Source organism: Phascolarctos cinereus, unplaced genomic scaffold (genome assembly GCF_003287225.1).
Source record: "Phascolarctos cinereus isolate Bilbo 61053 unplaced genomic scaffold, phaCin_HiC Scaffold_5;HRSCAF=322, whole genome shotgun sequence".
NCBI classification, from domain to species: Eukaryota; Metazoa; Chordata; class Mammalia; order Diprotodontia; family Phascolarctidae; genus Phascolarctos; species Phascolarctos cinereus.
The window spans coordinates 168,364,138-168,379,213 of record NW_027555958.1 but is presented as its reverse complement, the minus strand read 5'-3'; positions in this window follow the sequence as shown (position 1 = coordinate 168,379,213).

Below are 15,076 nucleotides of genomic sequence, written 5' to 3'. Positions count from 1 at the left end.
TTCATTTCATTCGCATTCATGGTTATTATGGTTAATTTTTTATTTCCATCTATCTTATTCTCTTATATTTTTATCCTCTCTGTTACTTGCTCCCTGTTAATTTCAAACTGTTGATTTTTTTCTTTAACTTTCTCTTCACTATCCCCTCTCCAAGTTTAGCATTTATTTTGCTTATGTCTTAATTCCATGTTGAATCTACCCTTCCTTTTATGCACTCCTTGCCCCTTTTCCTATTCCTATCTGTGTCCCTGTTGAGTTGAATGATTTCCTATGTCAAACTCTGAGGGTATATTCTGCCATTTTCTGGCCAGTTTGGTAAAAATGAAGATCAAGTAATGCCAGATTCCCACACTCTTATGTTTGTTTCTACATCTAATTACATACTCAAATATGTATAATCTTATTGTTAGCAATGCTTCCTAAGACCCACTTGGCTTCTTTCTCCAGGATTTCTGACTGTAGATAAATAACCATACCATCATGATTACTGGTGATGTTAAAATCTTTCTTCTATAGTTCTTTTGTGTATTATTGCTACCTCTTCTTATTCTCTTCTGCTGAATATAGTTATGATTACTATGTGCTTCCATCCTCCCCTCTCTCCTTCTCTTTCTATCCCTCTCCCTCTCTCTTTCTCTCCCTCTCCCTCTTCTCTCTCTCTCTCTCTCTCTCTCTCTCTCTCTCTCTCTCTCTCTCTCTCTCTCTCTCTCTGTCATTACTTTCTTTCCTCAAAAGTTTTGCTTCACATTGCTACCTCCCTTAATATGTCCTCCCTACTATCACCCCACCCTTTTCTTATTTCTTTCCCCTCTTACTTCCCTGTTGGGTACTATACATTTGTGTACTTTAATGAGTATGTATTGAGAAAACCAAACTGACACTATTTTGTCTCATTGCTAAAATATTGCACAGCTACTGGAGTTAAATTTTGTTTTCCTTAATTAAGTTTAATTTTCCTGTAACATCATTTCATTTTATTATTTATCGTTTTATTACCATAATACTCCATTATTACTATATAATAATAAATACTACTATATTTATTGCTGCAGGATTCTGATAGATGCAACCAACTAGAGTCTCCAAACTCTGAATAGTCCCTAAATCTAAAAATCATGGCATTAAAATAGTAACTATATAGAAAAAAATTTAAATCTCTTTTCAGGGGCCTACTGAGGGGACCCTGCACCAGATTTGTTCTGCAACTGCATGGCTTACACATTAATTGCAAAGATCAGATTTTGTTTCTTCAGTTATTATAAACTACTCATTACAAGTTTGGCAAGGGAAGCCAAGAAGTCTCCTGGGGAGAGCTTCTACATGAAACTCCTTAGAGCACTCTGGTTTATTTTCCCACTGAGAATTTTTCCATAGAAAGCTACCCTGGTGACAGTTAGGTAGTTGTAGTGGATAGAGCACTGTCCCTGGGGTCAGAAGTACCTAAGTTCAAATCCAGCCTTAGACACTTGACGCTTACTAGCTGTGTGACAAGTCACTTAATCCCAATTGCCTCACACAAAAAAAGAAAGCTACTCCAGAGGTCAGACTTCCCTCCATCTCAGTTCTTCTAAACTAAGAATAAGTCTTCACACTGTTGGGGAAGTCCCTTTAATGGAATAATTGGATCTGATAATAGCATGCTGAAAGGACTCCTCCCCCACAGAAAAATTTCTTACAGCATGGGACCAGGGTAAGCTTCTAGTTGAGGTAGGAGTGACCAAGAAGTGTTCTATTATGTTATGAGAAATTTGATCTAAATCTTTGAGAGATTCAGCTGATAATTTTCTTTGGCCTTGATTCAATACCTTCAAGTATTGTAAATTAAAGATGAGGAGAGATTTGCAAGCCCAACCTAAGCCATGTGGGAATATGTGTCTGTCTTGTGTTGTCTGTGTTTGTGTCTTGGTGTATTAAATTAACCTTTTCCTGTGGTCTGATTAGCCAAAGGGAAAAGGGCACAAAGAGAAAAAATTTTTCTGCAGAACTTTTAAAGCCTTCAAAAAAAAACTCTGTCTCTATTTCTGTCTCTGTCTCTGTCTCTCTGTCTCTCTGTCTCTCTGTCTCTCTGTCTCTGTCTCTCTCTCTCTCTCTCTCTCTCTCTGTCTCTCTCTCTCTCTCTCTCTCTCTCTCTCTCTCTCTCTCTTTCTCTCTCCCTGTCTGTGTGTGTGTGTGTGTGTGTGTGTGTGTGTGTGTCTTTGCAACTCTGCTTAAGTACGGGAGACAGAAAAGAAAATATAGATTAAAAAGGAGGGTAATCTTTGTTTGTTCCTAGACCATAGAAATTTGTGGCATGGTAAACTAATTTGAAATTAAATTTGTGAAAGTAATATCATTTCTCTACTATGAATTTCCAAATTATGGTTTTGATAAGTCCTGCAATATCTTAGTGAGTTTTGAGATACCACTCTGTAGAATTTATTTCAAGGAAAATTAGAATAAAATAATAATTAAATAATAATTAAAAAAAACTTTATGAAAGTTACATGGAAAGAGCACTTTGACTTTTTCATTACTTTTTTTTTCCCCTGGAGAGTGACAGATTTATTGTTTTTGTGCAAGGGAGGAAGGTTATTTCACTGACTAAAGAAAAAAAAAAGGAACTAAAGATAATTTGAAAGTAGTATCAGTTAAGTTTCAAAGTGAAGAAAAATGGGTTTGCAATTTGAATGTATCTGGTACTTAGAAATTGTCTATTATTAACACTTCTCTTGACCAGAAAAAGAGATAAGCTTATTTAAATCAGTGAGCAACTTAACAAGTAAATAAAATTCAATTTGGGATAATGTTTTACTCAATGTTTTCTTCTGTGAAATTATATAACAGAATATAATTGCCTAGATAAAAGCAAAGTCACTAAAGAAATTGGGATATACCATTAATTTATAAGCTTTAAAAAAAAACCAAAGAATAAAATATTGTAATTATTTGGTATTGTATAACAAAACACGCTAAAAAAAAGGAGAAATTCAATGGGAAGGGAACAAGAAAAGTCAAGTTTTGAAGGACTTCAATCAAAATTCATGGGAAGGATATAAAAATAAAGGTAGAGAGAAAGTTTAAGAAAGTAGGGATAAGAAAAAATGGGGGAAAAGTTCAGGAAGTTGTCATTTGCACTGACAGTGTGAATAAAGGTTTTTAATGTAAAGGGTTTTAGTGTTTGGGAAAGTGAGAATTGAAGGGTTTTAATCTCATTGATATATAGAAATTAGAAACTTTATTTGGTTGTTCCTTATTATATGGAAATATAGAAATACAATTGTAGCACTGAATTTGTATTTCTCAAAATCCTCATGGACTCTAAAAGAGGAAGTGAAAAATACAAGAATGCTACTTTAAATTTTTGGCAGTAGAGTAACTGAAAGTAGTAGGCTCTATATTTCAAAGTGCTGGTAGCAAATGGCCCTTGGAAAAAAAATTGAGATTCAATATATGACCATTTAAAATTGTAAACCCAAACATGATTTGATTGAATTTTATCTTGAAGCTAAATTAAGTGGTCTCATTTACAGTGAGATATGTTCTCCTATTAGGATAAATGTGTAAACCAGAATTAAATACCAAATGCATTTGCTATTTGGCATTAACTACATGGATCAGAAAATCTGATTTGAAATCTAATCTCAGAAGTACATTGGTTGTGTGACTTTATTCAAGTTAAGTCACCTCTATTTACCTCAGTTTCCTAATTTTTAGAGGGATGATGATAATAACATTCACCTCCTAGGGCTGTTGTGAGGTTGCAACATGCTTAACACAGTGCCTGGCATATAGTATGCAATATATAAATGCTAACTATTGTTCTTATTATTACATCTTTAATTGAATTACTTTAATTAGCTTGGTTAATTAATTAAATTAGCTTTAATTGAATTACTTCATACTGGGTAGCTCTATACTGGCTGTTAGATGTGATTAATATAAAATACTAAAGGTGATAAGATGAGAGATTTTTCTCTGTAAGATTATTTGGAAATGCATTCAACTCAGTTGATATCACCCAACTATTAATAAGTTTTTACTTAATGTTTCAAATTTATAATATTGCATATGCTATTATTATTTTTCTAAATTTTCTCATACTGTGAAATTTGGTAAACCATTATATCAGAAATGCTATTAGAAAAGCAACTTCTCTTTTAATCTGGTTTTTTTAGATTGTGAAATTAGCCATTAAAATAATGTGGCAAAAATGTGTGAAAACTATTAAATATTGAAAGGGCTATATTTTCTTTAAAAGTAACACAGACCCCTTAAGTTATCCTTATCTGTGTGGTTCCTTTAGTACTTTCTACTTGGTCTTGCACATAAGATTTTATCAGCCTTCCTGACCACATGTTGAAGTTTAAAACATTAGGACCACTCCTAGTCAATCTAGGAAAACTTAAAGGTTTGCTTATAGTAAATAGTGAGTTTTACCTAAGAACCTTTGGCTACCACTTATGAAAATTATGAAATTGTATCTATTAATAAGTGGTATATATTGAAGTAACATCTTTGAACCAATGTAGTAATAACAGACTTTAGAATCCAAAATTTTATTTTGCTTTAGAGATTAATAAGCAAAATAGACCTATCACACTGGAAACTTTTATAATAGCCAGCAAGTTTTCTTGAGATTTTGAACCAACTATTCACTGGATATGTGAAGCTCCAGTTACTAAAAAGCAAACTTATGACATTGTATCTAATGTATTAAGTCTTGTTACTGCAAGATTTGAGCAGAATTACCTAGGAATCTCTGCAAGTGACTTGGGACCATAGAAGTAGATCTTGTAAGAGAAGCCCCTGCAGAGATGCCCTGAGGATTAGACCTATTTCAGAATTTCCAAAGAAGATGTTTCCATAGGACATCTGGGGCTTAAGATGAAATTTTCTGATTAAATGAACATTGGGAGTGGGTTACCAGGTTACAAGAAGACTTAATCATCATTATTATCATTTTGGTCTTATGTTTCAGGGTGTTTATGTTTACTGGGTTTTCAAGATGATCTTGTTGATATGTAAATATGTAAATCTCTTCTCTCTAATTAGTATGAGGTGAACCCTCTAAGTGGTTTAATCTGTAACCTGACTCAGTTTACCTATAGGGAATATTTAACATGTTCTGTCTCCTTAAAAGATGTATGAGATTTTGACTTTGTTTATATACATTTGTTTAACTTTTAGTGTATTGAAGGAAGTAGGAAATTTTGACTTGTAATACTCATGGCTGCAGTATCCTTGTCTTCTTTTGTAAGGTTTAGTCCCCTAGCTTACAGCCACTAGCTGTGTGCTGAAACCGATCTAAAGAGGTCTGATGAACTTCTTCTGGCTTTATTTTATCTAAGCATCAGACCAAGGTGGGAATTACACATATCTCCTTTTCAAATGCTTTTTTGGGTATCCCCCCATCCAACCAAGATGAAATGAAATTATATTTTTCTTGTCAACATGGACTTTAAGGGCTTCACAGCAGGCACCTTTAGTGAAGGCACTTGGGGTATTTATTGGCTATCATCCTGCTAAGACCCTGCTGGGATAGCCAGGTCCACTTTAACTATCTGGAAAAATGGCTATCCACTTGATCTGAAGCCTCTTGGCAATCAGTGACTCCTGGGCTGTTCTTCATCTGTGGTGATGGGGCTTACTCCTCTTTTCTCCCTAATTGATTTGGGATGTGTGGGGTCAGTTATTTGGCCACATCAGCATCAGTCTTTAATCTCAACATAAGGACTAGTGGAAAATAAAACTACTAGAAAAAAAAAGATGTAGTTACATTCTAAAACCCTGCAAAATGACATGGAAAGAGGAGGAAGTTCCAGTGGTCTCTGATTCCATATATTAGGGTCTTTGCATTGGAGGAGGCTGCTAGGAACGTCTCCCTTGAAATTGAGAAACTCACCCAAACCAGAAGTGAGTCCATCACATCTCCTTCCAAACTAAGGTAGATTCATTAGTACAGATGGTCTTACAAAGTCCTATGGTCTTAGACCTTATTACAGCTTCACAAGAAGGGGCTTGTGCTATGATCAATCAGTCTTGTTGTTCCTACATTAATTAAGAGAAATCAAAACCAGCCTTTATAAAATCTAACAAGTTCTAGTAGAAACAAAACTGCATAGCTTACAAATAAATCACATAGCTCAAAATTTGTTTCCTCAGCTGTTATAAAAATATTCATAGGAGCAACTAGGTGGCACAGCAAATAGAACTCTGGCCCTGGAGTCATGAGGACCATAGTTCAAATCCAGCCTCAGACCAGACTCTTGACTCTTACTATCTGTGTGACCCTGGGCAAGTCACTTAATTGCCTCACAAAAAAGGATTCATGACTGTATTTTGTTCACTTTTTGCACCAATCCTGATGAAAGTGAGGTTCATGTTACCAGCCATCCCCCTATTTCCTCTCCATTATAAAAGCTCTTCCTTGCATGTCTCTTGTGTTAAATAATTTTCCATCTTTCCCTTTCCTCTTCTCCCATTATATTCTTCTTTCTCATCCATTCATTTTTTTTAAGTCATCCCATCATAGCCAACTCATACCAATACCCTTCGTTTAGTGGAGTTACAAGTATCATCTTCCCAGATAAGAATTTAACAGCTTAACCTTATTGAGAACCTTGTGATTTCTCTTTCATGGTTACTTTTTTGTGTTTTTCTTGAGTCTTGTATTCAGTTCTGGTCTTTTTATCAGGAATGCTTGAAAATCCTCTATTTCATTAAATATCCATTTTCCCCAGAAGGATTATACTCAGTTTTTTATAGTATGTTATTCTTGGTTGTAATCTTAGCTCCTTTGCCTTCCAGAGTATTATATTCCACGACTTCTGCTCCTTTTTTGTAAAATCTGCTAACTCTTGTGTGATCCTGATTGTGGCTTCATTATTTTTTATTGTTTCTTTCTAGCTGCTTGCATTCTCCTTGACCTTGGAGCTCTGGAATTTGACTATACTATTCCTAGGGATTTTCATTTTGGGATTTCTTTCAGGAAGTGATCAGTAGATTCTTTCAATTTCTATTCTACCCTCTGATTCTAGAATATCAAGGCAGTATTCCTTAATAATTTTTTGAAGTATGATGTCTAGATTTTTATTTTATCATGACTTTTAGGTAGTCCAATAATTCTTAAATTATCTTTCCTCAATCTATTTTCCATTTCAGTTGTTTCTTTGATGAGATATTCTACATTTCCTTTTTTATTATTCTTTTGACTTTGTTTTACTGTTTCTTAATGTCTCATGGAGTCATTAGCTTCCGCTTTCCCAATTCTAATTTTTAAGGAATATTGTCTTCAATGAGTTTTATACTCTTTTGTCCCATTTGGTCAATTTTGCTTTTTAAGCAGTTCTCTTCAGTGGATTTTTGTGCCTCTTTTACCATTTGGACAATTCTGTTTTTAAGGTGGCTTTTCTTCAGTATTTTTGTGCCTCTTTTGCCAAACTCCATCCTTTTGTGGGTTCTGCCACTCTAGAATTTGCTTTGAGGCATTATTTAAAGGTGTTTGGAGGGGCTTGGGGAATAGCTCAGGTGAGTCCTTGCCTTTTCTCTGGTATCTGAGCTCTGCCTTGAACTATTCTCAAATAAAGAGAATCCAACAGGTTCATCTTATTCTGTAGTTTCTTGATTGAATTTTGAAAACATCTTACCTGTCATTGATAAGACAAGATGCCAAAGGTCTTTGCATTATGATTGCTTATATGTTGGACTATGAGGGAGAGAGAGAAGGAGAGTTCCTAATAAAATAACTTTTTCCTCACCTGAAAAATGAGGGGTTTGGATGGCTTCTAAAATCCTTTTTAATCTTTAAATCATGATTGTATGATCCTTTGGTGTGTATGTAGGTCTATAGATAGAGTCATAACAATAAAAATATATTGTTGTGAGATTGGAAGTCAGTTTCAGCCTAAAGTAGCAAACGCAGTTTTTCTACATAGCAAGTGAATATCAACACCTATTGGGCTGTGGGAAATGTCTAAGTATATCCAAAAATATTAACACTAACAATTGAATTTTCAAATGACTTTTTAAAAATAATTTAACTTCATTTTGGTTTGTACAGAATTTTATCATCAATCAATGCTCAATTTGGCTTTTTAGTATAATTTTTTTCATAACAGGTCCTAACTCTGGTTATCAAAAATGATTTATTCTGGGCCAGCTAGGTGGTGCAGTAGATAGAGCACCAGCCCTGAAGTCAGGAACACCTGAGTTCAAATCCGGCCTCAGACCGAACACTTGACACTTACTAGCTGTGTGACCCTGGGCAAGTCCTTTAACCCCAATTGTCTTTAAAAAAAATGATTCATTCTGCTGTGACTCTGTCTTCTAATTTTCTTCATTTTTGGGTAGTATGTTGCCATTACATCTTCAGCTGCCAACTGAGTCAAAAAGAAGTGCTTTTGACTACATACTAAGATTTCATAAATATTTGAAGCTCATTGTCAGAAAGATTGAAGTAGATATTTTTGACTCATGTCTATAATGTCCTGAGGTCTAATAAAAATGTATATCAGTTGTCAGACTTAGAGATTTTACCCCAAATCATTCATATGTTGCTTTCTTAACAAGAATTATCCACTAAAAAATTACTTGATGCTATGGAAGAGGGAAAGCTCCTGGAAGAATTTTTTTGACAGTAATATTAAAATGTATCCTCATGTTTCTCATGGCCTGAAGCAACAAAGGAGAAATATACTAGAAAGATGGAGAATGCTACAATGCATTCTGCTTTTTACACTTCATTACACCAAAACAAAAGTATATAGAATACATAACAGGGTTTGGACTATAGTGCAGAAATTTGTTAAGAGTTTAAGATTTAGTTAAATGTTTCTTTTAAATAGATTACTAGATGAATATTAAGCACTGATATAAGATCCCATGTCACTTCTGGATCTATGAGATCTAATCTCTATGGTATCATATACCCTGACCATATCAACTGCCTTTATCTAATAGAGGTCACTATACTTTTATAGATACCTGATGACTAATAGTAGGCATCTTTAGGTATGCAAAAAAGAATAAGTGCAATGATGCAATTCAGAAGCAGCACTTATCTAGATCTGCCCATAGTTCTCATTGTCCTTTATTTTCCCAATTCAGGTGCATGATATGTATGGCCTATAAACCAATCTGAGTTATAATAGTATATAACACAATTTTTCCAGAATATTATTACAGAATCAGAACCAAATACTACCAATATATGTACCTGAAGCAAGAATCATAAAATGTGCCTTTGAATAATTTTTAAGACAAGTTCAGTTGAGAAAAGAGACTCTCTGCCCCTTTCCTGAACAAAAACTGCCATGCTTAGAAAGACCCTAGGGCAATTCCCCATAGAGACATTGATAGAATAACAGGATTACACTACACTGGAAAAGAGAGGGAGCTGAAAGGGCCTCAATGTGATGTGGAATCAAAATAAAAGCTGATGATAAATTGGGTTCTAGAATGGATGCTTAGTGTCTAAAATGAGGGATGATTCAGTCCTGCTATATTCTGCTTCAATCAATCACATCTAGAATATTCTGCTCTGTTCTGGGCCTATGCTTTAGGATAGAAACTATGGATATGGATCACATTCAGAAAAAGATACAGTATAATACCAAACCAAAATCTAAACTGTATCTATAATCTTAACATCAACAAGCAGTGGTTATCTAGCCTATGCTTGAAAACCTCAAATATTAGGAAACTTATGATCCCCAGTCAGTCAGTCTCACTCAACATTTATTAAGCATATATTATGTGTATTAAGTACCTACTATATGTAATAATATGTATTACACTGTGCTAGGGGTGTATGGGTCTTCAAGGAAGACTAGTACCTCTAGGGCAAGGGCTGCTGAGGCCTTTGCAGGGCTGTTTTCCACCTTTGGGGTCCATCTGATTCACACAATTCTCACCTGTGTCTCCAAGAAACTGTAGCATGTACAGCAGCCACATCCTGGTAAATTGTTTCAGTAGACAGGCCCAAGTTGAGCATAAACAAGGGGTCTCAACCACATTGGTGAGTTAGGGAGTATCTACCCTAACCACATGAAGACTTCCCCTTGAAGAATAGACAGATGAGAACAATTTATTCCAATGGCCACGAAGGTGGCTGAAAAAAGCACCGTGGATCACTTAGAGCTTGGTTAGACATTAAATACACCACTATATCTACTGCCTCATGAGCCATCACCAGTGATCTTGACTTTTGTCTTGCAACTAGACTTCAATGATTTTGGAAGAGAGAGTAAGGCCAACAAGTTCACACAACTCTGACTTACTTAAATACAATTTATACATGAGTCAAAAGACATCATCTTCTACCATTTTTATCTACTTCAAAGCCCTGTAGCAATGGACAAGTGATGAAATAGGAGCTGTAGTCACAACCCTGCACATAGGTGGGCCCAGTAATAGAGTCTTCTTCTCACAGCACTGAAGCAGCAGTGAGATTTGGCAGCCCCATGGGTGTCTGAGAAGCCTTTGTTTTAAGGACCAAACTGCTCACCTCCTGGTTTAAGGAAAAGGCTATAAAAGGTGCCCTAAAAATTGTCTGCTTTACCTAACCTAATGCTGGTCTGCTTGCCATAGCAAGGGATCTTGCCTTGTGGTCCAAACACAAAAATATGTGTTGTTGTTGTTGTTGTTGTTGTTGTTGTTGTTGTTGTTGTTGTTGTTTTTCACAAAAAAAAGTTTGTGAAAATGATTCCACTTGGCATTGGTATATGGAATATGTAAACACTTATGGACAACAAGAAACCCAGTAGACCTGAAAGATGAAGAGGTATTGTTACAAGAGAACTTAGCAGGTATCACATCCAAATAGCAGCACTGAGTGAAATAAGGCTCACACATTAATAACAGTTTACTAAAATCAAAGGTGGATACATGTTTTTTTGGTATGATTTCAGTCATGGGGAGTGCTGTGAAAATGGAATAGATTTCGTGATCAAAATTAATCTAGTCAACAAGCTTTTAATGTCTTCCTAAAGGAATGAATGACAGGCTTATGACAATACAATTGCCATTTGCAAGAAAGAACCATGCCACCATCATCATTGTGTATATTCCCACCATGATGAACCTTGATGAAGTAAAATAAAAATTTTATCAAGACCTAAAGATTCTCATCATCAATATGTCAAAAGACGATGAGCTTATAATTCTAGATGACTTCACATCATAGTAGGCACTGATTATCAGACATGACATGGAGTCCTTGGGAAGAATGGAGTCAGAACCATATAGTCACTTATTACTGAAGATTCATGCATTTCATAATCTTCTCATCACTAACACATTACCTAAACACAATAAAACTTAATGGATGCACCCTCACAGCAAATATAGGCATTTAATAGGCTATGGCATTGTGAGGAGAAGAGACAAACAGAATGTGAGAGTGATGAAGGCAATGTGTGGCTCAGAGTTCTGGACTAATCTTAGACTTATCCTTTCCAAGCTAAACATTCTCATTCAACAAAAGGTGTGGTTCCAAGGTAAGATGACTACCAGAAGACTTAATGTCAAAAGATTAGAGTGTTCCTCTAAGCATGAACAGCTTGTTGTTAACTTGGAAGGAAAGCTGAGCCAACACACAGTTGGCAACAGTGGAGTAGAAAATGAGTGAGCAGCTTTCAGAGATTCAGTATGCAGAATTTCACTTACTCATCTGGGCCCCAACACTTTCAAACATCAAGACTGATTTAATGAAAATGAAGGGGAAATTCAGAAGCTGTTAAATGAAAAACAAGAACTACATAGGGTTTACCAGCAGGATAGTTCATCTATCTCTAAGTAGGCAGCAATTAACTCCATCAAAAGTAAAGTGCAAGCAAAGCTTAGAGAGATTCAGAATTCTTGGCTCAGCAAGAAGGCAGGTGAAATTCAGTTTTACACTGATGGTAACATTCCAAAGTGTTTTTATGATGTCCTGAAGGTTATTTATGGGTCAAAGACCCATATCAATGACTCAGTGCTGATGGAGCCATGCTGATTAGTGATAAAGAAATTATCCTGGAGAGATTGGCTGGACACTTCCATATCATTCTCAACAGGCTGTCATGAACCAATGTCATGAACCATTGACCATTTACCTGAGGTTGAAGTCAATCCCTCTCTAGCTAAACATCCAACTGAAAAAGAGTTTTTGAATGCCATTAGGCTCCTCTCCTGTGGCAAAGCACCCGGCACTGCTTCTATTCCAGCTGAGATTTAAAAGGCAGGGGGTTCACTACTTATGCATAAGCTTACTGAAATTTTCTGGGTTATATGGCAAGAAGAGGTTATCCCCCAGGAGTTCAAGGATGCCCCCATTGTCCATCTCTATAATATTTATATAACAGAAAAGAAAACAGGTTGTCCTGTGAAAATCTCTCTCTCTCTCTCTCTCTCTCTCTCTCTCTCTCTCTTCTCTCTCTCTCTCTGTCATTGCCAGCAAGAAAGAGTCTTGCCAGAGTTCTTTTTAATAAATTGATCCTTCACCTAGAAGGTGATCATCTACCCATGCCAGTATGAATTCAGAAAGGATTGAGGAATAGTTGATGTGGTGTTTGCTGCCTGCCTCCAGGAGAAATGCCAAGAGCAGAACAGAGGTATACACACAATGTTCATCGATCTGACCAAGGCCTTTGGTATTGTCAGTCATGAGGGCTTGTGAAAGATCATGACAAAATCTGGTTGCCTGGAGAAGTTCATCAGTGTTGTACCTCAATTTCATGATGGCATTCTTGCATGGATTCTGGATAATGAACAATATTCTTGAGCTTTCACAGTCACCAATGGATTGAAGCAGGACCATGTGCTCACCCCCATGCTTTCTAGCATGATGTAATCAGTGATGTTGTCAGAGACCTTCAAGGAGGATGAAAATATCACTAAGGTCAGCTACCATACTGATGGTAAATTATTCAACTTGAAAAAGCTACAAGTTAAGACTAAAGTGGAAAGAGATTTGGTGCATGACTTTTTGTTCACAGAGATTATTCACTCAATGAAGCCTGAAGCTGAGATACAACAAAGTATGGATTGATTCTCTGTTGCTTGAGCTAATTTTGGTGTAACAATTAATACCCTCAAAAAAAGTAGAGGTTCTCCGCTAACTAGCACCACACCATCCATATGTAGAACCATTGTTTACACAAAATGGAGAAATTTTGAATTCAGTGGATATGTTCACTTGCCTTGGCAATATACTTTGCAGGGATGTACACATAGATGATGAGGTTGATGCATGCATTGCCAGAGCTAGCTCCAAAGAAAAATGTGGGAAGGAAGAGGTATGGGAATGCCTACCAAACTGAAAGTCTACAGAGCCATTGTGTTGATCTCATTGTTGCATGCCTATGAAACCTAGACAGTATACTGGTGCCATCCCAGGAAACTGAATTGCTCCCATTTGAATTGTCTTAGTAACATTCTGAAGATCACTGGACAAGATAAGTTACTGGACTCTGAGGTCCTTTCTTGAGCTGAACTGCCAAACATTTGAACTCTATTGCAGAGAGTGTAACTTCAATGAGTTATTTGCTGTATTGTTCTGATGTCAAAGGTGAATTTGCCTAAAGGACTATTTTACGGAGAACTCACACAAGGCAAACACTCCCATGGAGGTCAGAAGAAAAAATACAAGGACATTTTCAAGGTGTCTCTGAAGAACTTTGGAATCAATTTTGAGGCATGGGAGACACTGGCACAGGACTGCCAAGCATGGCATGTTGACATCAAAGAAAGCACTGTGCTCTATAAGCAAAGGCAGAATTACAGTAGCTCAAAAAAATCGTGAGATGCACAAATGTAGACACATCTCCACTTCAAATATTCATATTGACTATTTGTGCCCCACTTGTGGTAGAGCCTTGCAAGATTGTATTGGGCTGATTAGCCATAGTTGGGCACACTACATTGGCCCTCACATAGTGATATCATTTTGCTCCTCTTTGAGGATGAAGGAAAACAACCAAGCAACACTGTGCTGAATGCTAGAGACACAGTAAAAGGCAAAAGATAGTCTTATCCCTTGAGGACCTCACAATCTAATTAGAGAGACAGCATAAAAACAACTATTTATGAGCAAGCTGTACATAGAATAAATAGGAAATAATCAATAGAAGGAAGACATTAGCATTAATGGGAATTGGGAAAGGTTTCCTATAGAGGGCAGAATGTTAGCAGAGACTTGAAAAAAAGCCAGGGAAGCCATACTTTCTATTCAAGGATGGCCCTTACTGTTATTAAGGTGTTTTTTTTTTTTGTCACATGGAATCAAAAGTACGCTCCCTTATATATTTCTTGTATTTGTACTATTTCTCATTGTAGAAGCCAAGGAGAAAAACTCTAATCCCATTTCAATATGATAATCATTCAGATGTTTGAAGACAGCTTAGAGTTCTCTTTTCCAGACTAAACAACTTCAGTTTTTTTCAAATGATTTTAGTTTCCTTATTCTCCTGGGTGCACCTCCTCTAGAAAGCACCAGATCATCAGTACCCAATCTAAAACATAGAGCCCAGAACAGAGGATAATATTCCAGTTGTGAACCGACTAGACAAAGTACTGTAGTATTCTGTTCATTCCGGATATTAAGCATCCATTTAGGCAGCCTTAGTTGACATTAATTTGGGGGGCTATTAAATCATTTTTGACTCATGATAAATTTGTATTCCTCTAAAACCTCTAAGTCTTTTGCACACAAACTACTGTCCAGTCATGTCTCTTTCGCTCAGTAATTGTGTAGATTATACTTACCCTTATTAAATTTCATTGTATTAGATTTTGACCTTTCACTAAACTTTTTAAAGGGAAATCATAATTCTATATAATCAAAGGTATTAGGTATATCTCAGGCTCATATCATTCAAAAATTTGGCAAGTATGCCATCTATGACTTTATGTCATTAATGGAAATCTTGACCAGAAAAAGACAAGGAAAGCTATATTGCATTATTGTAAATATTCACCTCCACATTGAGACCAATCCATTAATTACTTTTTGTGAATAGTAATCAAATAACTTCTAAAGCCACCAAATTCCACCCTCATGGAGTGCACATCTCTATATTTTGTTGTTTTTGGTTTTATTTCCAATTCAAAAATATTTATT